This window comes from Lissotriton vulgaris, chromosome 4_1 (assembly GCF_964263255.1).
Source record: "Lissotriton vulgaris chromosome 4_1, aLisVul1.2, whole genome shotgun sequence".
Lineage (NCBI taxonomy): Eukaryota > Metazoa > Chordata > Amphibia > Caudata > Salamandridae > Lissotriton > Lissotriton vulgaris.
In genome coordinates this window covers 2,061,998,949-2,062,024,412 of record NC_141691.1, presented here as the reverse complement: position 1 = coordinate 2,062,024,412, position 25,464 = coordinate 2,061,998,949, and the positions used below count along the sequence as shown (strand labels likewise).

The 25,464-nt window shown below is 45.0% G+C and overlaps 1 pseudogene across 1 annotated transcript in view; it reads left to right on the top strand.

Annotated features, from left to right (window-relative positions):
- The window catches only part of LOC147724981 (E3 ubiquitin-protein ligase TRIM39-like), a 225,609-nt pseudogene that overhangs the window by 43,687 nt on the left and 156,458 nt on the right, over positions 1 to 25,464 (top strand). The window contains exon 3 of the transcript XR_015295280.1: positions 16,141 to 16,236. The product of XR_015295280.1 is annotated as an E3 ubiquitin-protein ligase TRIM39-like (transcript). The remainder of the gene's footprint in view (positions 1 to 16,140; positions 16,237 to 25,464) is intronic.

Genomic DNA, 25,464 nt, shown 5'->3' with positions numbered 1-25,464 from the left:
TAATATGCTTTTTTTTTTTAAATATGAGAAAATAAAAAAATATTCTTTATCAAATACATTTTTTTCTAATAAATGTATCTAATTATAATTTTCTTGTATGTGTTTTATTATATTATTTTAAATTTAATTAACTTCAATAAAGTATGTAATACAATCGATATTATTTATAAATTGTACTTACCTCTAATCTTGTGCCATTTCCTTCTGATCTATACTGCTTCTTGCATTAAATGAACTTCTAAATCTTTTCCACGGCATTCCTACCAGCAGCTATGGAAATAAATGAAGGACATAACAATCCATTGAAATCAATGCAAAAACGTGGGAAAACATCTTTTCAATATTTTTTCACATTACTTCTATATTTTTATTAATGTCATTTCATTTTTTTATTTAAAATATACTTTTTTAACATATACATAATATGATAATCTTTGTAAAAATTACTATATATATTTTTTTTTTTATTAATTTCTACCATATAATTTTTTAGATACCTTATTAAAAAATACCTATTTTTTAATATTAATTAAAATATTTTCCTAATAACTACAGCATTTTTATTAACTAAAAATACTATTTAAAATTTATAATTTTAAATCTTGGTACATATTTTTTATTTTAAAATAATTAAAAAAATAAATATTTAAATATTAACTTTTTTCATTTACATATTTTGTATTATTATATTTTCTAAATATATTTTAAAAAACTAGTCTTATTTAATTATTAATCCATTTATTACTATTATTTTTTAAATATAAAACTATTTTTTATATATTTTTTAAATACTTGAACATTAATTTAGTATTAATCCTCAAACCTATTAAACTATTAACTTTGTAAAATTATATTAAGTAAAATATATTTTTAATAATTTATTTTTAATTCTTCATTATTAATTCAGTATTAATCTTTTTTTTACTTATATTTTTTAAAAGTAAAACTTTTTTTATATATTAAAACACATGAGGTTTTTTTTAATGAATTTTATTTATATGTAATTTTATTAAATTATTTACATTTTTAAAATCTTGAGTTTTAATTAAAAATTTTAATTTATATGTAATTTCTTTTATTTTTTACTTATTTCAAAACCTTGAGTATTAATTTATTATTATTTCATAAATAAATGATTTTAAAAAAATGTATTTTAAATAAAATAAAAATAATCAATTATTACTTAAATTTAAACTACCAAAAATAGAAAGTAAAATAATTATACTTACATTGTAAAGACATGCGTTGTAATGACATCTGAGTTGTAATAGCATGCGTTGTAAAAACATGTGTTGTAAAAGCACTTGCGTTGAAAAAGATTTGTTGTAATGGTAGTGCGTTGTAAAAGTTGAGTTATAAAGGATGTTCCCCGAAGGGGAGGTCGTTCAGGCCTTGGCTGCGAGGTAGGAGAAGGACTTTCCTCCCATTCTGGTCTTGAAGATGCGTGGGATGGTAACTAGGGAGAGATCATTTGATCGGAGGTATCTCTTGCGTGCGTGGAAGGAGAGGCAGTTGTTTAGGTATGCAGGTCAGATGTTGTGGAAGGCCTTGTATGGGTGAATGAGGAGCTTGAAGGATATTCTTCATTCAATGGGGAGCCAGTAGAGATCGTGGAGATGTTGGGTGATGTTGTTACGATGGGGGATGTCTAGGGTCAGTCTGGCTGTGGCGTTCTGGACTTTCTGGAGTTTGCAGAGTAGTTTCTTGTTGATTCAGGCATACAGGGCATTGCCATAGTCCAGTCTGCTTCTGGTGAGGATGTGCGTGACCATTTTTCTGTATTTTGGATGGGATCCATCTGAATGTTTTTCGGAGTATGCGGAGGGTATTGAATTAGGCTGAGGATACGGCATTGATCTGGTGGTACTTCATGAGTGATGAGTAAAAAATGATACCAAGATTTCGTACTTGGTCCATCGGGGTGGGGCTTCCGAGCGCAGGACGCCACCAGGTGTCAATCCATGCGGAGGGGATGCAGCCAAGGATAGAGACTTCTGTTTCCTCGGAGTTGAGTTTCAGGCAGCTCTTCTTCCTCGAGGTGGTGATGTCTTTCATCCCTTCTTGGAAGGTGTGTCTGGTGATGTTGAGTTCTTTGGTGAGGGAGGGGATGAGCTGAGTGTCGGCGAAGTAGGAGACTCTGTTGAGCCCGGGGTTTCTGACGATAGTTGTGATGGGGGCCATGTATATGTTGAAGAGAGTGGTGCTGAGGGAGGATGCCTTGCGTACTCCGCATCTGGTCTCTGTTGATTCCGAGATGTAGGGCAGGAGTCTCACATCTTTGATTTGTGCAGCTCCTGTTGGTCTCTTCTGTGTCCTCTGTTGCAGGTCAGATCAGAACTGAGGTTCTGATGCCAGAGGTACCCCTTAAATCATTGATTTAGGAGCATTAGGGGTGTAGGTGCGAGTGGCCGAAGGGCTATCAGCAGTTAATCCTCCCCTGAGGTGACCACATTTGGGGGTGGTTGTCACCTTTTCTACCCAGACCTCTCTATTCTATCACTTACAAAAATGGCAGAACCCTTCTTTTGCTGCAGACAAGGTAGCCCACCCTCGAGGTATGGCTAGCGTTCTGGGGGTGTACACCTCTTGACTACATCATTTTCCCACCTGCCCGGGTGCAAATGTGCCTGGGAGAAGGGAGAATACTGTTTCCTCCTGTAAGCAGCCGCGGACGGTAGTGGGAATACCGGCGGGCGGTGACGTGGGGAGGGGGAGGGGCAGGGTGGGGGGTAGTAATGTATGGATTATGGACTTTAAAAGGTAAGTAACCATAAAAATAAATACAATTTGTTGCACACACTGCATCACATTTTGCATTGCAGTGTGTGCAACGAAATTAAATTTTATTTATTTTTATGTTTACTTAACTTTTAAAGTCCGTAATCCATACATTACTAACCCCCACCCTGCCATTCCCCCTCCCCACGTCACCGCCCTGCCGGTACTTCCACTACCGGCCGCGGCTGCCTGTAAGCTATGAAGCTCACTGTCTTGATGTGCCAATTCTCTAGCCACCCTGTCAAGGTGGCAGGTGTGACCTCCCCATCCAGGACATTGTTTCTGACTCCTGGAAGAGTTCCCTCCTCCTGGCAGGGGGTCAGATTCCTGTCTTGGTGGCAGCAGCTGTGGGCTGCTAGCCAGAGCACAGGAAAGGCTGGGGAAACCAGGAGGGCAACCTCTAAAGTAGCCACCTGAGTGCAAGCCACATCGACCTCGACATGAGAATCGTGTCAGGGGAGATGAGCCACATTTTTTGATACCAAACAACATATTTTGTCGGTACCATAATGGAGCTGGAGACCTCGAGTTTGCCCAGGTGCCAGCCCATGTTATCCTATTAACAGCTGATCACTTAAAGTACCCTTTAATGGAAAAAGCCACTATAGGGATGTTTCAGCTAACAGTGATATGCCCACACTTTTAATATAATGTAACCTGCCTCCAGGGCTCAGGAGGCTTTCCGTAGGGGTGACTGGCTTATATTAGAAATAGTACTTTGTCCTTGCTACATATGGTTAGGGCAAAGTTGAGTTTGAGGAGTGGCAGGCCTGCTGTCAGTAGTTTACCTGGGTCACTCAGGGTGGTACAAACAGTGCTTCAGGCCCTGCTGACGCTTTTAAATCCCACGCTCTGGGTAACATTGGTACCATTTACCAGCGACTTATAAGGGGGTTAAAGTCTTTGTCAATTGGGGTTACCAATTCACATGTATCATTATAGGGAGAGTGCTCTGGCAGCGGGGCCTGTCAGAAGGCTCCAGTGCACTGTCAGAGTCATAACCATCAGTATTGGAACAAACTTGAGGGGCGGTAGGGGTGATCATACCAAACGGGCTCTCACAACAAGCCAGACCTACTGGTGCTGCCAGTGCTTATTAGCAGTATCAGATCCATGAGTAATAACAATGATTTTGTTGGGAATTAATAGACTTGAAAATGTTTATATTTTGTGAATATTAGACTGTGAAATGATCATTATTAGCTGTGTGGAAGCGGCAGTGGCCTTTGGATGCCTCCATGACTCCTGTTGTCCTCTCCACACCCCTTTCATCTGCAGTCTCTCACTCTGACATTTTTCTTCCATCTCATTCTCATATCCTCTCTCATTATATCTCACACATCATCTCCTTCCTTTTCTTCGTTATCTTTTCACTCTCTCTTCCTGTATGTACTGCACATACAGAAGCATATCCAGAACAGTACTGAGTACACGAGTGATGCGAGCCAGGCACTCATTCGGTTGTTTCCCATGGAGACTTCTGAAAATAATGTGGCTCAATCTCGAATCTCAATGAATTTCGTTTTTTTCTCCCCTCTCCATCCACCCATCTTTACATCTAAACTTCTCTTCATCCATCTATTCTTCTCTCCATCAATATAGTCATCTCCACATCCATCCTTACTTTTTTCCATCCATGCTTCCTTTCCCCGCTCATCCTCTTCTGCCACCTTTTTATCCAACTTTCATTCCATTTGCCCTACTCTTTTTCCAATCTCGCTTCTCTTCTTCCATCCATCCTTCTCTCCATCTATCCTTCTCTCCATCCATCTCTCCATCCATCCATCCATCCATCCATCCATTCAATTCTTCCATCTCTACATTCTCTCTTCCATCTTTCCATCCATTGCTGCAACCTTCTCGCCATCCATCTTTCCCTCACATCTCCCCACCCACCTACCCTTATCTCCACTCATCCATCCTTCTCTCCCTCCTTTCTTTATTTTATTCACCCTTGTTATATTTGTTCCCCGTCCCACAGCTACGTCATTTAATTTCTTGCAGTATTGTTTATGTTTTGTAGACCAGTGTCTCAAATCAATGTCAAGGAACCATAAACCACATGTATTCACCCATTTTACCCATAACACATCGACCCTTGCTGAAGCTGCTAATGTTGGAGGGAATGGGCTCCCCAGTGACTGCAGGTGTGGTTATGATGACGCTGATGTACTTTCTTACACTGCCCTCTTCCCTCTGCTGTCTCATGCTCTCTTCAGCATAGACATACACTCTCTCACTCTCACTCCACTCCACACCTGTAAATACAGCATTAACTTTTCCGAGTTTGGTGTTTTCATTATTTCGAATGCAGAGTACCTCCTTCACACAAAACTATAATTATATTTGACACATGTGTGACAATTGCTCTATGTGCACTTCCCATGGCAACAATTATAGATTAACATGTAGTCATGACTCTATTTTACGACTTCAGTGAAAGTAAAGTAAACATCTTAGCTGGGGAAAGCCCGGTTGCCATAGCAATGAGTCACCACTTCTCAAGCTGAGCCGGATTATAGCAATGGTGTTTGCACAAAATATTGGAGAATAAATATATTGGGGACAAAATATTGTGTCAAGAATATCGAGGACAAAATATTGAGAAAGTAATTTCCTGATGGTAAGCAAAGTTTTACTACACATTGGGCCCGATTCGCGGAATGAACTTAAGACAAAATCCTAAACTTACTATCATTTTGGTATTCACAGAAGGCACTTACTATGTTTGGTATTCACAGAAGGCACTTACTCATTTAATTATTCACTGAAGGCACTTACTCATTTCGGTATTCACTGAAGGCATTTAGGAGTCCTAAACTCACACATTGGCTGCCTGTTCCATGCTGCAATCCCTGTATGGGACTGATACCAGCTGCCTGCCTCTGGGTTCCTGTTCCCTGTTGTAAATCCTGTGTTGTACTGGCCTGCTTATCACATAAAGGCAGCTTGTCATCTGTTGTAGTACCTGCATTGGATGAAACCTGCACTCTTCTGCTGACTGTGTCTCACTGTCCCTGCAAGGCGATAGTGCCTGCTCTCTTGTTCAGACGACTTGTATTGTCAGAGATCCTTTATAGGACTGATGTCTTCTCATTGGCATGGCTACCATGGCTGCCAAGGTTTCAGATTGCTTATGTGTGACATTTTCATAATTTCAGTGTAATTATGAGTGAGCAAAAATCAAGTAATGAAGATGAGGAAAACATAAATATAAGAACTTACACCCATTTGAGCAATGAGGAACTCAAAGAAGATCTTACAACTGCTGCAAAGCACTAGAAATTGAAGGGCACTAACTAACATGACAGTGTCTGAAGTATGTGTGTTTGTAGCCAAGGTTTGTTGCTCCACACAGTGCAGCTTACAACACCTCATGGACAGTGTCTGAAGTATGTGTGCTTGTAGCCGAGGGTTGTTGTTCTGACAGTGCAGCTCACTACACCTCATGGACAGTGTCTGAGATATGTGTGCTTGTAGCGGAGGTTTGTTGTTCTGACAGTGCAGCTCATGTCCCCTCGTGGGCAGTGTCTGAGGTATGTGTGTTTGTAGCCAAGGTTGACAGTGCAGCTCACTACACCTCATGTACAGTGTCTGAGTGTCTGAGATATGTGTGCTTGTAGCTGAGGTTTGTTGTTCCGACAGTGCAGCTCACAACCCCTCACAGACAGTGTCTGAGATATGTGTGCTTGTAGCTGAGGTTTGTTGTTCCGGACAGTGCAGCGAATGACCCCTCATGGACAGTGTCTGAGGTATGTGTGGTTGTAGCTGAGGTTTGTTGTTCCAGACAGTGCAACAAATGACGCCTCATGGAGAGTGTCTGAGGTATGTGTGCTTGTAGCTGAGGTCTGTCGTTCTGACAGGGCAGCTCATGTTCCCTTGTGGACAGTGTCTGAGGTATGAGTGCGCTTGGACGCCCACGGGCAGCAATCGCGCTCTATAAATACCGTTACAATTACAATTACAATTACAATTACAATGAGTGCTTGTAGCTAATGTTTGTTTTTCCGACAGTGCAGCTCACTACACCTCTTGGACAATGTCTGAGGTATGTGTGCTTGTACAAAAGGGGGTGGTGATGGACGGAGCATCTGAACCAATCAAACACTCATACCCAGTCAAAAGATCTGGGTTTGATCCATCACCATTCTTTAGCCCCCTCTGCCACCCCAGTTCAGACATGGCTATATTCAAATCAGTCTGACCCTGTGCCTCATGGGAACAGTCCAGCCCGAACTGCCAAGCCATGCCTTCCCTGGACCGGAAACAAGCTTCCGAGGACCGGTTTCTGGCATTACAGCCGTCTTCAGCCCGGCTTGCTTGAATCCAGTGGCAAAGGGAGCAAGGGACTCACGTCTGAGCATACCCTGCCACACTTATGGCGGCTAAAGTGGTACAAAAGGGGGTGGTGATGGACGGAGCATCTGAACCAATCAAACACTCACACCCAGTCAAAAGATCTGGGTTTGATCCATCACCGTTCTTTAGCCCACTCTGCCACCCCAGTTCAGAGATGGCTATATGCAAATCAGTCTGACCCTGTGCCTCATGGGAACAGTCCAGCCCGAACTGCCAAGCCATGCCTCCCCTGGACCGGAAACAAGCTTCAGAGGACCAGTTTCTGGCATTACAGCCGTCTTCAGCCCGGCTTGCTTGAATCCAGTGGCAAAATGAGCAAGGGACTCACGTCTGAGCATACCCTGCCACACTTATGGCGGCCAAAGCGGTACAAAAGGGGGTGGTGATGGACGGAGCCTCTGAACCAATCAAACACTCACAACCAGTCAAAAGATCTGTAGCGGAGGTTTGTTGTTTGGACAGTGCAGCTCCTTGTAGCTGAGGTCTGTTGTTCTGACAGTGCAGCTCATGACCACTCTCGGACATTGTCTGAGGTATTTGTGCTTGTAGTTGAGGTTTGTTGTTTCGGACAGTGCAGCTCACGACCCCTCATGGACAGTGTCTAAGGTATGTGTGCTTGTAGCCGAGGTTTGTTGCTCCGACAGTGCAGCTCAATACACCTCATGGACAGTGTCTGAGGTATGTGTGCTTGTAGCTGATGTTTGTTGTTCCTGACAGTGCAGCGAATGACCCATCATGGACAGTGTCTGGGGTATGTGTGCTTGTAGCTGAGGTTTGTTGCTCCAGTCAGTGCAGCTCATGACCCCTCATGGACAGTTTCTGAGGTATGTAAGGTTTGTTCTTTTGGACAGTGCAGTTCACAACCCCGATTCAACAGTATCTCAGGTATGTATGCTTGTAGCCGAGGTTTGTAGTTGTGGACAGTGCAGTTCATGACCCCTCGTGGACAGTGTCTGAGGTATGTGTGCTTGTAGCCGAGGTTTGTTGTTCTGGCAGTGCTACTCACAACACCTCTTGAACAGTGTCTGAGGTAAGTGTACTTGTAGCTGGGGTTTGTTGTTCCGACAGTGCAGCTCATGACACCTCATGGACAGTGTCTGAGGTGTGAGGGCTTGCAACTGAGCTTTGTTGTACCGCACAGTGCACCTCACAACACCTGGTGGACAGTGTCTGAGGTATGTGTGCTTGTAGTTGAGGTTTGTTGTTCCGGACAGTGCAGCTCACAACACCTCATGGACAGTGTCTGAGGAATGTGTGCTTGTTTCCAAGGTTTGTTGATCCAGACAGTGCAGTTTACAACAACTCATGGACAGTATCTGAGGTATGTGTACTTGTAGCAGAGGTGCGTTGCTCCGGACAGTGCAGCGAAGGACACCTCCTGGATAGTGTCTTATTGTATGTATGTATGTATGTATTGGTATTTTTATATAGCGCAATGACTGTCACCCATCGGGTATCCTGGCGCTTCGACTTGGATGGTACAAACACAGTGTTTAGGCAGTTGCGTGGCTGACAGAGAAGAACTTACCGGGTTTTTGGAAACAGATACGTTTTCAAAGCCTTCTTAAAAGGAATAAGATCGTCCGTGCAGCGTAAACATATTGGTAAGGAGTTCCACAGTTTCGCCGCAGTGAATCTAAATGATCTGTCTCCCATCTAGGTCCTCAGAATCTTGGGAACTACCACCATACATGCTGAGGCCGAGCGGAGAGATCTAGACGGTACATACCCGGGAAACAGATCCTGCAGAGAAGAAGGACCCTGTCCGTGAAGGGCCTTATGTACCCAGCAGAGGGCTTTAAAATCAATCCTCTGGGGGATTGGAAGCCAATGGATATCCCTAAGTGCTTTTGTGGAAGAGTCAGAGCGACGGCGCGAGAGGGCCAATTTGGCGGCGAGGTTTTGAACACGTTGCAATTTTCCCACTAGGGTCTTAGGTGCCCCCAGAAGTAGTGAGTTACAGTAGTCAAGCCTAATTAAGATGATACTCCTCACTACTTCTGGCCTGGTTTGTACAGGAAGCATAGGTAGTATTTTCCGTAACATTCGCAGTAGTGTCATACAGGTAGCCACTGTTTTATTTACCGACACATCTAACTGCAAACTGGGGTCGAACATCACCCCCAAGTTACGGACAGATTTGGCCGGCAGGCTGGTGTCCTGAAAGGATGGAGGCCAAAAATTCAGTGACAGAAGCCTGGGGGTACGGTCCATTGAACAATGTAGCACCTCCGTTTTGGAACCGATGAATTGTAAGGAATTGAGGCTCAACCATTCCGCCGTAGTGGACATACACTGATGGAAAGTCTCCTGTGACACAGCCTCCTTGCCCTCAAACGAGAAGACAAGTTGGGTGTCATCAGCATAGTTGGTGACTGCTATGCCAAATGATTTTATCAGCTGGATCAGGGGACGGCGGTAGAGATTAAACAGGATCGGACTGATGGCCGATCCCTGGGGCACTCCCTGCCCTACCCTTCTGGTGTTGGATTTAAAGGGAGGCAGGGCCACCATTTGGTGTCTGTTATCAAGATAAGACACCAGCCAATCAAGAGCCAGTCCCTACACCCCTATTTCCTCCAGAGTCCCAATCAGGATCGTGTGGCTGACCGTGTCGAACGCGGCCGACATGTCGAGCAATACTAAAAAAGCAGCTCGACCTTGGTCGGCACGCGTCCGAAGGTCATCTAGCACTGTCACCAATGCAGACTCCGTCCCATGGGCTGGTCTAAAGCCAAATTGGGCCACGTCCAAGCAAGCGTTGGTCTCCATAAAACTGGAAAGATGTTTGGTCACCAGTTTCTCCCAGATTTATATGTGAATGTAGCCGAGGTTTATTGTGCTTGGCATTGCAGCTCACAACACCTCATGGAAGAGTCTGAGGTATGTATACTTGTAGCTGAGGTTTAATGTTATGGGCAGTGCAGCGAATGACACCTTATGGACAATGTCTGAGATATGTGTGCTGGTAGCCGAGGTTTATTGCTACGGACAGTGCAGCTCGCAACACCTCATTGACAGTGTCGGAAGAATGTGTGCTGGTAGCTGAGGTTTGTTGTTCCAGACAGTGCAATGAATGGCCCCTCATGGAGAGTGTCCGAGGTATGTGTGGTTGTACCTGAGGTTTGTTGTTCCGACAGTGCAGCTCATGTCCCCTTGAGGGCAGTGTCTGAGGTATGTGTGCTTGTAGCCAAGGTTTGTTTTTCCGACAGTGCAGCTTACTACACCTCTTGGACAGTGTCTGAGGTATGTGTGCTTGTAGCTGAGGTTTGTTGTTTCGACAGTGCAGCTCACTACATCTCATGAACATTATGTGAGGTATGTGTGCTTGCAGCTGAGGTTTGTTTTTCCGACAGTGCAGCTTACTACACCTCAGGGACAGTATCTGAGGTATTTGTGCTTGTAGCGGAGGTTGGTGTTACAACAATGCAGCTCACAACACATCATGTACAGCGTCTGAGTGTCTGAGATATGTGTGCTTGAAGCTGAGGTTTGTTGCTCCGACATTTCAGCGAATGACCCCTCATGGACAGTGTCTGAGGTATTTGTGCTTGTAGCCAAGGTTTGTTGTTCCAACAGTGCAACTCACTACACAGCGTCTGAGGTATGTGTAGTTGTAGCTGAGGTTTGTTGTTCCAGACAGTGCAACAAATGACCCGTCATGGAAAGTGTCTGAGGTATGTGTGCTTGTAGTTGAGTTTTGGTGTTCTGGCAGTGCAGCTCACAACTGCGTGTGGACAGTGCCTGAGGTATGTGTGTTTGTAGCTGAGGTTTGTTGTACCGGACAGTGCAGCGAATGAGCCCTCATGGACAGTGTCTGAGGTATGTGTGCTTGTAGCTGAGGTTTGTTGCTCCAGTCAGTTCAGCTCATGACCCCTCATGGACAGTCTCTGAGGTATGGAAGGTTTGTTGTTTCGGACAGTGCAGCTCACGACCCTGATTCGACATTGTCTGAGGTATGTGTGCTTGTAGCCGAGATTTGTAGTTCTGGACAGTGCAGCTCAGGACCCCTCGTGGACAGTGTCTGAGGTACGTGTGCTTGTAGATGAGGTTTGTAGCTCCGGACATTGCAGCTCACAACACCTCATGGACAGTGTCTGAGGAATGTGTGCTTGTTTCCGAGGTTTGTTGATCCAGACAGTGCAGTTTACAACAACTCATGGACAGTATCTGAGGTATGTGTACTTGTAACGGAGGTCCGTTACTCCGGACAGTGCAGCGAATGACACCTCCTGGATAGTGTCTTATTTATATGTAAATGTAGCCGAGGTTTGTTGTGCTTGGCAGTGCAGCTCACAACACCTCATGGAAGAGTCTGAAGTATGTATACTTGTGGCTGAGGTTTATTGTTCCGGGGAGTGTAGCGAATGACACCTTATCGACAATGTCTGAGATATGTGTGCTTGTAGCTGAGGTTTATTGCTACGGACAGTGCAGCTCGCAACACCTCATGGACAGTGTCGGAAGAATGTGTGCATGTAGCTGAGGTTTGTTGTTCCGACAGTGCAGCTCATGTCCTCTCCTGGGCAGTGTCTGAGGTATGTGTGCTTGTAGCCAAGGTTTGTTTTTCCGACAGTGCAGCTTACTACACCTCTTGGACAGTGTCTGAGGTATGTGTGCTTATACCTGAGGTTTGTTGTTTCGACAGTGCAGCTCACTACTTTTCATGGACATTATGTGAGGTATGTGTGCTTGTAGCTGAGGTTTGTTTTTCTGACAGTGCAGCTTACTACACCTCATGGACAGTGTCTGAGGTATGTGTGCTTGTAGCGGAGGTTGGTGTTATGACAGTGCAGCTCACTACACATCATGTACAGTGTCTGAGTGTCTGAGATATGTGTGCTTGTAGCTGAGGTTTGTTGTTCCGACATTTCAGCGAATGACCCCTCATGGACAGTGTCTGAGGTATGTGTGCTTATAGCTGAGGTTTGTTGTTCTGACAGAGCAGCTCACAACCGCTCGTGGACAGTGTCTGAGGTATTTGTGCTTGTAGCTGAGGTTGGTTGTTCCAGACAGGGCAGCTCACGACCGCTCATTGACAGTGTCTGAGGTATTTGTGCTTGTAGCTGAGGTTGGTTGTTCCAGACAGTGCAGCTCACTACACCTCATGGACAGTGTCTGAGGTATGTGTGCTTGTTGTTGAGGTTTGTTGTTCTGACAGTGCAGCTCACAACCGTGCGTGGACAGTGTCTGAGGTATGTGTGTTTGTAGCTGAGGTTTGTTGTTCCGGACAGTGTAGCGAATGAGCCCTCATGGACAGTGTCTGAGGTATGTGTGCTTGTAGCTGAGGTTTGATGCTCCAGTCAGTTCAGCTCATGACCCCTCATGGACACTGTCTGAGGTATGGAAGGTTTGTTGTTTCGGACAGTGCAGCTCACGACCCCGATTCAACAGTGTCTGAGGTATGTGTGCTTGTAGCCGAGGTTTGTAGTTCTGGACAGTGCAGCTCACGACCCCTCGTGGACAGTGTCTGAGGTATGTGTGCTTGTAGCCCAGGTTTGTTCTTCTGGCAGTGCCACTCACAACACCTCTTGGACAGTGTCCGAGGTGTGTGTGCTTGTAGCCGGGGTTTGTTGTTCCGACAGTGCAGCTCATGACACCTCATAGACAGTGTCTGAGGTGTGTGTGCTTGTAACCAATGTTTGTTTTTCCGACAGTGCAGCTTACTACACCTCTTGGACAGTCTCTGAGTATGTGTGCTTGTAGCTGAGGTTTGTTTTTCCGACAGTCCAGTTTACTACACCTCATGGACAGTGTCTGAGGTATGTGTGCTTGTAGCTGAGGTTTGTCCTTCCGGACAGTGCAGCCCACGACCGCTCATTGACAGTGTCTGAGGTATTTGTGCTTAAAGCCAAGGTTTGTTGTTCCGACAATGCAGCCCACTACACCTCATGGACAGTGTCTGAGGTATGTGTAGTTGTAGCTGAGATTTGTTGTTCCAGACAGTGTAGCGAATGACCCATCATGGAAAGTGTCTGAGGTATGTATGCTTGTAGTTGAGGTTTGTTGTTCCAGACAGTGCAGCGAATGAGCCCTCATGGACAGTGTCTGAGGTATGTCTGCTTTTAGCTGAGGTTTGTTGCTCCAGTCAGTTCAGCTCATGACCCCTCATGGACAGTGTCTGAGGTATTTAGGTTTGTTGTTTCGGACAGTGCAGTTCACGACCCTGATTCGACAGTGTCTGAGGTATGTGTGCTTGTAGCCGAGGTTTGTTGTTCTGGACAGTGCAGCTCACAACCCCTTGTGTACAGTGTCTGAGGTATGTGTGCTTGTAGCCCAGGTTTGTTGTTCTGGCAGTGATGCTCACAACACCTCTTGGACTGTGTCTGAGGTATGTGTGCTTGTAACCGGGGTTTGTTGTTCCAATAGTGCAGCTGATGACACCTCATGGACAGTGTCTGAGGTGTGTGCGCTTGCCGCCGAGCTTTGTTGTACCGCACAGTGCACCTCACGACACCTGGTGGACAGTGTCTGAGGTATGTGTGCTTGTAGTTGAGGTATGTTGATCCGGACAGTGCATCTCACAACACCTCATGAACAGTGCCTGAGGAATGTGTGCTTATTTCCGAGGTTTGCTGATCCAGACAGTGCAGTTTACAACAACTCATGGACAGTATCTGAGGTATGTGTACTTGTAACTGAGGTCAGTTCCTCCGGACAGTGCAGCGAATGACAACTCCTGGATAGTGTCTTATTTATATGTGAATGTAGCCGAGGTTTGTTGTGCTTGGCAGTGCAGCTCACAACACCTCATGGAAGAGTCTGAGGTATGTATAGTTGTAGCTGAGGTTTGTTGTTTCGGGCAGTGCAGCGAATGACACCTTATGGACAATGTCTGAGTATGTGTGCTTGTAGCCGAGGTTTATTGCTACGGACAGTGCAGCTCGCAACACCTCATGGACAGTGTCGGAAGAATGTGTGCGTGTAGTGCGGCTAATGATCCCTCTCAGCAAAAAAATGAATTAAGTGTGCATAGACATCTGTGCACACGGTGCCTGACACACTCGACTCTCCAGCAGGTTATCATAATTAATTAAGCAGCAAGATCAGTGGTACTCAGCAGGGCAGGGCTGGGCTGCCTGTTTCTTACTGTAGTACCTCTCTTGAACTGGTGCCAACTCTCTCGATAATCCTGCCAGTGACTGCTCTCTGTCTGGCTGTTCTCTCTGGCTCTTTTGCACTTATGGAGAGCGAGAGAAAGTCTGGTCAGTTGCACTCCGTTTACAATGCTATCACATACAAGCATCTGCTGCCTTAAAAGTTCTCCTGAGGAGCTCTGGGCTTCTTACTCGGTCAGGGCGTTGTGTTCTCCCTCTGCCCTAGCCCGGAGCATGGGAGTATCGAAAGATATTGGAGTAGACGCCTCACTCACTTATGCTTCATCATTGGCGCCTATCCACACCCGAGTAAGATACTACCCGGGCGGACTCAACCGTTGATGGAATGGGAGTTCTTAGATAAAGCAGAACTGGATAAGTAGGGATCCAGATCAGTGATTTGTTAAAAATACCTCAAGGTATACCCAAATGCTTGCTTTATTTGGAGGGTACCTGGGGTATGGATAAAATGGTATCTCTGGCTATCTGGCCCTGGCTGCCTGATCCTTGAAATAAGCTCTGCTTAGGACTGCTGTGTGCAGCTGTTCTGGTTGTTCGCTGTCTGGCATAAGCCTGGTAAGTACTGCTGTGTGCCCCTATTCTGGCTGCCTGCTTCCGGACATAAGCCTGGTTAGGACTACTTTGTGCGCTTGCTCTGGCTGCCTGGTCCCTGGCATAAGCCTCGTTAGGACTGCTGTATGCACATGCTCTGGCTGCCTGTTACTTGTTGTAGCCCCTGTATCGAGCTGGTGCTTGCACTTGCTCTGGCTGCCTGTTCCCTGTTGTCGTCCTTGTATGGACGTGGTGCCTGCTCTCTGACTGCCTGTGCACTATCCTGGAACCGTAAAAGAGCTGGTAAAGTTCTCTCTAGCACTGGTGCCTGTTTTCTGTTTCAGACCCATTATGGTGCCAGTGCCTGCTCTCCTATTCTGGCAGCCAGGTCCCTGTCATAGGACTTGGGGCCTGCTTCTTGCGGTCTCTGTCTGTTCCATGTTAAAGTCCTGGTACAGGACTAGTGCCTGCTCCCTGCCTTTTCCCTCTGACAAGTCATTCACAATGCCTTCTTTCTCACTGTGGCTGCTTGCTCTATGTAGCAGAGTCTGTGTATAGCTCTGTACTGGCTGCCTGTTCTGAGTCTGAAACACAATGTTGTCCTGGTGCCTGCTCTCTCGTCCGGTGGCCTGTTCCACATTGAGACCATGGAAGGGATTCTGCCTGTCTTCTAGCTCTGGCTGCCTGTTCGCTGTTGCAATCTCTGTAGGGGGCTAATGACTGTTCCCTTGTTGCCTGTTCACGGTTGTAGTCTCTGTGTGAGGCTACTGACTGTTGTCTGGGTGCCTGTTCGCTCTGGCAGACCATGGTGCTCTGGCTTCTAGTTTCTGGTAGCAGACTCTATGGCAATGACTGTTCTCTGGTTCTTACTGCCTGTTGCAGATACAGTTTTAAAGTGGTATTCTTGTCTGCTCTCCCATTCTGGCTGCCTGTTCACCCAGTAAGGGCCCTGTCTCTAGCTGTGTCTGCATGGCTTTCTCAGTCCCTTTGTAGGATGCAGTGTTAGAAGGGGCTGCTCCATAGTGACCCTCAGTGTGGTCTAAGCACAGTCTTGTGATCTTGTACAAGTATGTAGAAGAGGGGTCCTGTGTAATCCATTATTTATCTTGGCACTATTCCTGGGCACGGCTGAGCCCTATGTCTGCACCTGAAGAACTGCTCTACTGAGGTCATCCTCTCTCTACCCTCTGAGGAGCTGTTTTATGGAGCTGTTTTCAGGACCTCAAATCCTTGTCTGCATGGTAAATAGTTGTTTTCTGGAGTACAAGCCTCTGTCTGTAAGCCAGCAGTTGTTTTCTCTATGAAAGGCCTCACACTACAGATCTTCATCACATCTGCACTTCCATGTCTGCAGGGGCAGCTACAGGCCTGGCTGTGTCTTCTGAAGAAAGAGATGGGATACACTCTGAAGTTTGAACTCAAGGAAGAAGAAAAGTATAAAACCATGAGGGTGAGTCCTGACTAGTGTGTGTGTGTGTGTGTGTACTTGTGTTTGTGTGTGTGTGTGGGCGCATGCGTTTGCATGTGTGTGTGTGTGTGTGTGTGTGTGTGTGTGTGTGTGTGTGTGTGTGCTTGTGTTTGTGTGTGATGTGTATGTGCGTGTGTGTGTGTGGAGTGTTCAGATCCTCACAGTGTTGGTAAACCCTGACAAACCCAGTCAAACATCCTCTCTTTGAGGAACATCGCTCTATATGGGTTGCCTCCCGTAGCGTGTTAAGGTATTTTGAGTTAGTAAATTAAAAATATTAGGTCAGCTGTAAAACCCACCTGAGTTTCAAGACTCATATAGAGTTAGAGTGGGGGCAGGTGTGTGTAAAAACTACCCAATCCGCCCTTTCTGGATAGTCGCTCTTCTAGGGTGTTGAGACCAGATCCCACCAGGGCTGAAAGAACCAAAAAGTCACTACTTAAGTTCACATCTTACGCATTAACTCGCAAGGAGGGACAAAAGCCTCAGAGCTTAGAGAAGTAACAGAAATAGAAAAAAACGTAAGGAAAAAACATAATTCCAGATGGGTTCTTTGTTGTCTGGTGGTAAAAGATGCATCAGACTAGTATGGACTTAGAGAGACTTTGTGATGGTATAGACTCTTTACATTATAACTTCCTCAATTCCATCTATATTTGTCTATACTATAAACCAATACATATTATTTACTATAGAGGAATATAGATGGTATGGAGGGAGGTGTAATTTTCAACATTTGTGCTTCAAATGTGGATTCTCCAATCTTCTGGTGATTGTTGAAAAGGAACTCCAACTGATCCATAATGCTAGCACATTGGTACTTGGGGGAGCCTTGAATTTAGTGAGGGGTCAAATTTTGGAACTACAAAATATAGGCAAAGCAGCCATCCCTAAATCCCAAAAACTTTTTATTTAGATTTGTGCTTAGTCGATTATCTTCAAGTAAACCTGAATTTGTGGGCATTGAGTCTATCTGGATATCAGACTAAGCATTTGTTTCAAAATCAATGGATTTAGCTTTCCAAGAGTCAAAAAAAGTAAAATTATTGTTGAGATTGTATAAGGGGGTTCAAACCCCAAAAATATAGATCATTTTTGTGAAGCTTCATGTTACTACTTTAAGGTCAACACAAATAGCGTCTGTTTATGTTATGCGATGGGATGTCTTGAAAGTATCACTTGGAAGTGTTTGCATTGTCTTAACTTTGTGTAATAACTCAAAAAGCACAAGAAGATGCAGGAACATTTTAGGAGTAGAAAATAAACAATCCACATATTACATCCAAGAATGCAAGGCGGTGACGAATATCCTGTCTGCCATAATATAAATCCCATAGGATATTATGGGAATTATATTCCGGCCGACGGGATAACCGTCCCCTTTTTGACTGAGTAACACGTCCTCCGAAATCTAAATCAGGTCTTTAATCTGGATCTGGGTCTTGTGCTGTCTGAGAAATGGTCGACTTTTTCCGGAAGCCATCTTTCACCACACAATTGAATAAGTGGTAGGCAAGCACCCTCAAGAAGTTGATATATTCTCAGGAGTTAAAACACACCTGCCCTTCATGCAGCATTTACTGAGACCTAGGATTCGCTGGACCATGCAAGATACTGTGGTTCTTGGGCACCCAGGCAGCTGAGATGTTGTGGCCACAACACAGACATATTATTAAAACTTAAGGCTTTAATATACGATTGTAAAAGATGAGGAACAAGAGAGTAACAGAGGGATAAATCTCACATTTATTTGCGTGCAGTGCACAATTAATTACCCTGATGTTTATCAATCGCTTTCTAACAGATAATTAACAATGATTTATTCTCACACATATGCCATTGAGTCAATCTCTGATTTCACATAAATTAATCACAAACACAAACAATGATATATATACATAAATTTATAAAAAGGACATACAAATATACATATCTATACACTACAAATAAATTGTCAGTACCCTAACAATTCAAAAATACTCGTGTTAACTCATGTGTCTGAGTGATACACTAAGAGATAGCCCTATTCGCACATGAGGAATCACATCTCTCTACTTTTTCATTATGTGCTTACACAACCTTTCAACAAGCTTAAATTGATTGGACTCCTCAATTATAACTGTCGAAGCGGTCGCGTTTCAGCTGTCAATTTCTTCCAGCTTCCTCAGGACAAGGGTACAACCATATCCTAATAGCATCAACAGCTCTGGTTGTTATGCAGAAATCCACTCCCGTTAGTGAGCGCGCCCTCTACATTTCAAAGTTAGCATAGTGCCGCCTATGCAGATCTGAGAGAGCGCAATTTGAATGCAAAATACATCGTAGCCATATTTAGACGTATATGTTATAAACGTAGGAATGAAACGTATATATCGTAATGTAAAGTTGACAATTATAATATAAAAGCCAATGAATATGATAACATGCTATAGGAAACGTAAATGTATTCACATGTTAAAATGCATTAGATTTAGAATGCCTGTATATATGATGGGTAATGTAGAGATGCTTATGAAATGTAGAACGTGCACAGTAGAATTCGCGTATATGTGTAACTTTAAATGGAGAAGCGACGAGAAATGTAATGTGGAGAAGCATAAACATAGTGAAATGTAACCAAGGAGAATGCATAAGTTATATTCTATACAGCCGTATTCTATGTATTATATATTTGATGTAGAATGTATTTAGGTATAATTAGGGCGTTTCTTAAAAGTACGAATATATAAATGTAGGCCAAAGGTTATACTGTATAGAGAGTTTCTGTAGGAATGCTGGAAGAGTTTAGGTCATTTGTGTTTGTAACCTGACTGACCGAGAGTTCGAAGGAGCATAGTCACAAGAATGTAATTTAGAGGGTTTGTAAAAGTCGTAAATAGTTTGATGTGGACGTGAGAGCCGAGAAGTCTAGCACTTGTTAGATTTAAGGTGACAATGCCGGACGGAACTTGTTGCTCGAACGTGAGGAGAGGCATATGTTGAAGTGGACTATGTTTTGACAAGACCATTCACATGATCTAGAAGGTTAAGAAGTGTACAGATAAGTTAAGACCTTGTCTAAGTTTCTATGACACTTGAGCCGAAAGAGTCAATAAATGTCGACGATGAGATGATGAAGATGACATCGAAAGGAGAAGGGTCAACTTAACGAACGACGCAAGGAATGGACCAATGGAAGAAGCAGGAAGTTGACATCATCGGGGAAAGTCCGTGGTGGGCGTCGAGGGGCGTTCCACCCACACGGTGATTGTGTATTTTAGGGACAGCACCCCGGGGAGAAGATAGCGAAGAGCTCAGAGAGAGAGCAGCGAGAGGCAAGTTAGAAGGGTAGATGCCTTGAACAGATGCGCTAAGACATCAGAGCGCAAGGGAGCAGTAGGCCGAGGACCCTTAGAGAGAGCGGATGGGTAGGCAGATAGAGTACTGCTTCCGAAACTTAAGATTTCCTTTAGAGGCTAAAGAGAGTTTGAACTTCTTTGGAAGTCAAACTGCTGACACCTTTTTAGGGAAGAAGCTGGCGAAGTAGGGTTGACACTTAGTATAGAGTAGGGACAGATTAACTTGATGATTGTTTTTATCTTACTGCAGATTACGCAGAAGGAACCACTTCACACCGAAGCTTAAGAGGCTGATATTGAAGCTGATTTTGTAAATTGTATACTTTGAGATTTTATCCTGAGTGGATTGTATCGTATTCAAATTAATCTTTATATAAACTCTTAAACTTTATCAGTTGTAAGTGGTTCTTCAGAGTGGCGTCAGTTAATGGGGTTTGTCTAACCAAGGCGGGGGTGGTCCTTTCCTCAATGACAGATAAGAGCGGTCCAAAACAGACGAATGGGATTCTTTATTAAATTTATCATACTCATAAATTGATATCAAAATCTCATTCCCCGCAGTTGGTAGCAGAGGATGGTTATCTTCTTGAGGAAGACGACCTAGGCCAGGTTAGTTTACCCCAAGGTCCCTAGTCATCGTCGACCAGAAGAAGAATCGCAGCCAAAGACGGTGCTGACGGTGCGTCGAGAGAAAAGCAGCAGAATCGGTCGAGAGTGAGTATAAGGGTCATGCGTTGTAAGATTGCGGTGTTTTATGTTGTTCCTGTGTTGTAATGTCAAGCGGAGTTGAATGCCTGTAGTGTGATTGGGGGAAGGTTGTGAGCGCGCGCAACCGGATAAAATCTTATGTCCAGAGGGCTTAAGTGGTTCGGGTGTATCGAACACCCAGAGTAATTTGTCTACCGTTGAAAGGGGGTCATGAGGTACCATTGATTTCCCGACAGACCGATGATAGGGGGAGCGTATGAGTGAGCGAATGAGTAACGGACGCTGGTCGTACGTTTACTGTGTGTAAGTAACCTATCAGTTGAGGCAAGTGTCCGACCGTAAGAGGAAAGACGCTGTGCCAGTTGAGGTAGCAATTACAGTTAGACTGTGGCCGTACAGTCAGAGAAAAGTGATCGCTTGGACGGAAGTAGTCATTTTTCAATGTATGAATGAAAACGCATGTGAGATCGTGAAACGAGTTGAGAAAGAAGGAAGCTGCTGAAGAAAATAGAAGTGACGTCAGCATAGAGCCGCGCTGAGATTGGTCGGATAACATAGAACTGTGCTGGGATAGGCGGATTAGCGAGAGTCGTACAGGGATTGGTGGTTGTTATCAAGACCCAAACAAGTAAGAAATATCATACGTGATCAAAATGAAGTGTTTCAAGGGTTTAGGTAAAATCTTTAAAAGAAAGAGGAGAAATTTGTATGCCGGAGAAGAAGCTCCACCAGAAGGCACACCAGCATATCATATGGCAGTCAATGTAGGCTTACACTCGATATTATGGATTTCCGAGTGGCACAGGCTAACTGAAGGGCAAAAAGAATTGGCGTTTCCAAGATTTGGAACGTTTAAATTAGAAGTGTTGAATCAACTGAAGGCGACGATGCTTTCAAGGAGACCTCTACCGAGGCCAACACAATTTGAAGCTCTTGGTGTGTGGTTTAGAACAGCACACGAAAGGGGCGTAAAGAGGCGCCAAGAAAGAGTGAGAAGATCGGTAAAGGCGGTGCAGGAAGCTAAATGGGACGATGAAGCTAAGAAATGGAGGGTGCAGAAGATAGAAGCAGATAAACTGTACCCGATGTTGGAAGTTACGGGAGAAAAGAAACCTCTAGAACAGGAAGATGAGGAAAGCGAGTCGGAGGAGGAACTGCTAGAGAGGCTATTGACAGACAGACCACCTCCATACAGTGGGGAACTTGCGAGTCCCATATTACCACAGACAGACGGAACTAGGTGGGGGGAATATAAGTCGATCCCAGTAACAGAGTGGGACGCTACCAAGGCTGAGGAGATACCCCAAATTAGTTCAGAACAGAGAGTAGTGGGAAGATTTGTGGTCCAGAAGGCTCCAGAGACGCAATGCGCTAGGTCGTACCAAATGCCGGACGCTTTACAGGTCCCGGTCACCATAGGCCCTATTGTGTCAATCTACAACCCGGAAGGGGTCCAGCAGGATGAACAGGCACGATGGGACAGTGAAGGAGCAGAGAATAGGAATGCCACAATGAATACCCACAGGCAAATACGAGCACCAATAAGTCGGAGTACCCCATTAGATTCTACAACGGGTCCCAGAGTAGAACAGCGAGGTCGAAGAGGGTCAATGGATTTGAGGGGTCCTAAACCGAAAACCCATAAGGAATTAAGGGAATACCTGAGAGAATGGGACGCTGCCGAAGAAGCGCGGAATAGAAGTTTAGAAACGGGATCCGAGAGGAGAGAGCAGGATAACAAGATTCTCTCTCATTGTGGAGCGGGTGAAAGCAGCCCCGAGTGGGAGAGAGGAAGTCAAGAAAGCAGAAGAGACATTTGTCCTACTGATAACAGCAATAGGCTAATGTGCGAAGATAGAAGTACAGGGTGTGGCGAAGTGCCTCGCGTCACCTTCAGTGAAGGGGAACGTAGGACACAGGAGTACCAGAATACCTTTAGGTGCACACACCATGCCCCGGGTGAGGAAGTGAGACATTGGAGTCACGGAAACATGGAGAGTCGCGAAGCGTCTCGACATGCATCTGGTGATAGCGGTCGGAGACATGAAAACATAGGGAGTCGCGAAACGTCTCGCCATCAATCCGGTGATCACGGAAGAGATCACGGGAACACGGAAGACCGGCGAGGGCCTTTCATATTATTAAGCGACACCAGACAACAATCAAATTATAATGGGTTAGAGCAGAACGGTGAATCCTATCTCATAGCTGGAGAAACCGAGCCTAGAAGACGGAATGTAGGGTTGGAGGATGGAGCATTATTCCACCATACCCCACGTGAAGACGGACAGGCTTGGGATCTCGAGGGGTGGGAACGAAGAGAAGGAAGCAGAGCTCTTCATAACTCACCTGTGCTCAGGCGTAGGGCGCATAGTGGAGGTGAGAGAGATATGAGAGAAGAACACAGAACTGAGATGCTGAAAGCGGAAATAAAAGCAAAACGACTTGACGTAATGAGTTTGAAGGCAGATTTGGATGAATTGATTGACGGTACAGTGTCATTAGAGAGATTAGCCTCGTATACACCAGATGAGATACTGTTCTTATCGAAAGATATTACTCGAAGAGCGAGGTCAGCTCATGAGAACTTATCTAATTTGGCAAACAGGTACATGGTAGACCTGTCACGAACTAGGGCTTTACAGAGCAACCATAGGCTAACATGCACGGATCAGGATTTGGATGACCGTAGAACGATCGCGCTGAAGGTTCACATAAGGGAATTGATCATAAGTATCAGGATATGGAGAGATCTGGATAGATGGGAGGAAAGATGGTCCAAGAAGGGCTCCGTTAGACGGAGTGTGCTTGAGAAGTCCCAGGACGCAGACTTGATGAGAATGGAAGCCTTCCCGTTGCGAGAAATCGCGAATGGAAGCTACGTTCATGTGCCCTGGAGTAGGGGGGATTTGGCGGCATTTACTAATTCCTTCCCAAAGCTTAGGGATAATCCTGTTGAGTGGTACAAGCAGGTAGAAAGATTCGTGAAGATCTCGAAGGTACTGTGGATCGATTTGAACACACTGTTCGATATCGTAGTACCCGGAGACTTGTGGACGGCGTGCAAGCTTAGTGTTGACTGGCCCACTTGTGAGCCAACGAGAGAAGCCAGGACGAATGGTCCATCTCATAGAGTCATGGAAAAATACGAAAGGGTAATAACATGGCTAAAAGAGAAAGTGCCAGTGCAAGACATAGACTGGGTAAAGATAGATCGAACTACTCAGGAGCCGAAAGAGACAGTTCATGAGTTTTACGAGCGATTGCTGAAAGCATTCAAGCAGTACAGCGGGTTAGATGTGATGGATCCAAAGGACATTGGACAGTTTGTTTCAAAGTTTGTCCTCGGATTGAGACCAGAAATATGCCTAATGATCCAGCAGCATCTGATCTGTTGGCAAAACAAACCTTTAGACGAAATTCTGAGATACGCAAGGTATTGTAGTGACGAGATAGACTCTAAGGCAAAGAAGCTTAAGGAAAAGTTAATGCTAGTGCAAATGCAAGCTGCTGAGAAGGATAAACAGCGGCAGCAGGGAACAGGAACGCCGGCAAAGAAACAGAATAATCAGAGCAGAGATGAGGAAGAAAGACCGAGACCGAGAATGGATATCGCGACACTGAAAAAGACAACGAGATGCCATCAGTGTAATGAGGTGGGACACTGGCGACGCGAGTGTCCTTACAATGTTGAGTCAGGGGAATTAGAACGGGAGGAGGAGGAGGTTCAGCACAACGTGGTTAAGGGAGCCACAGTCCCGAAGGGCAAGTTTGTCAAAGGGGGGACTCAGACTCCTCGAGCCCCGTTTCCTCAACCACCTCGCATCTCAAACGGAGGGAAAACCTACAGACAGATGCCATTGTTTGTAGGAGGAGAGGAATGCTACTACGTTGATCCTCTTACAGGGCAGCGGGCGAGTAGGGAAGAGGATTGTACTCTAGGAGCCGCCTTGGAAGTAGATCAGAGAGGACCATACGTAGAGGCGGAAATAGCGGGATGTCCTACAACCTTTTTGGTGGATACAGGGGCCACTCGATCCACGTTAAGATCTGCGGTAGTCCCGGGTCTGCCAATATCGGGAGAAACGGTACAGGTGGTAGGAGTCGCGAACAAAAGGATGACAAATCCCTTGACCGAACCAGTGTCAGTAAGAATAGGGAACTACAGTGACGAACATCAGTTCGTGATCTGCGATTCTAGTCCTGTGTGCTTACTAGGGAGAGATTTGCTGTGCAAACTAAATTGCACGATACATTGCACACCAGAAGGAGTAGAAGTGCAGACCAATGATGAGGACGCTGATTTTAAAGTCGTAAACTCGAAAGAATGTGTGGAATTATATCCTACCTTAACAGTGGAGGAGCTTCCACAAGACTTGAGGGAGAAAGTGTCAGCTGAGGTATGGGATTTTACTGGGGAAGAAATAGGCTTGATCAAAGGAGTGGAACCAGTAAAGATCTTGGTAAGACTCAATGCTGAGTATCCAAGAACACCACAATACAAGTTGACACCGGAGACGATTGCAGGAATAAAGCCTGTGATCGAATCCATGATTAAACAGGGAATACTGAAGGAGATCGTGGGTAGTCCATGTAACTCCCCGATCATGGGTTTGCAGAAACCTAGTGGAAAATACAGAATAGTACAGGATCTTCGGAAGATTAATAATATTGTTGTCTCATGTTGTCCAGTGGTACCGAATCCATCAGTGATATTATTTCAGATACCGTTCCAAGCTGAATGGTTTACAGTGATAGATTTGTGCCAGGCTTTCTTTTCGATACCGTTGGATGAAGAGAGCCAGTATCTTTTCGCTTTCAAACTGGAAGATCGCGTCTTAACATGGTGTCGTATCCCTCAGGGGTATACAGAAAGCCCGTCGATCTTTAACCAGTTATTGAAACGAAATCTTGAGAGTCTAGTACTGCCCAAGAATTCAGTTCTGGTTCAGTATATAGACGACCTCCTGGTTGCGTCAGAAACTGAGGAAGCTTGCAGAGAAGACACCATCACCTTGTTAAATCACTTGGCCGAGAACGGACACAAGGTGTCTCCAGGTAAATTGCAATATTGTAAGACTGAGGTGCAATACTTGGGCCACAGGATTGAAAAGGGAAAGCGGAAGGTGTCTCCAGACAGAATAGAGGCGATTATGAAAATGAA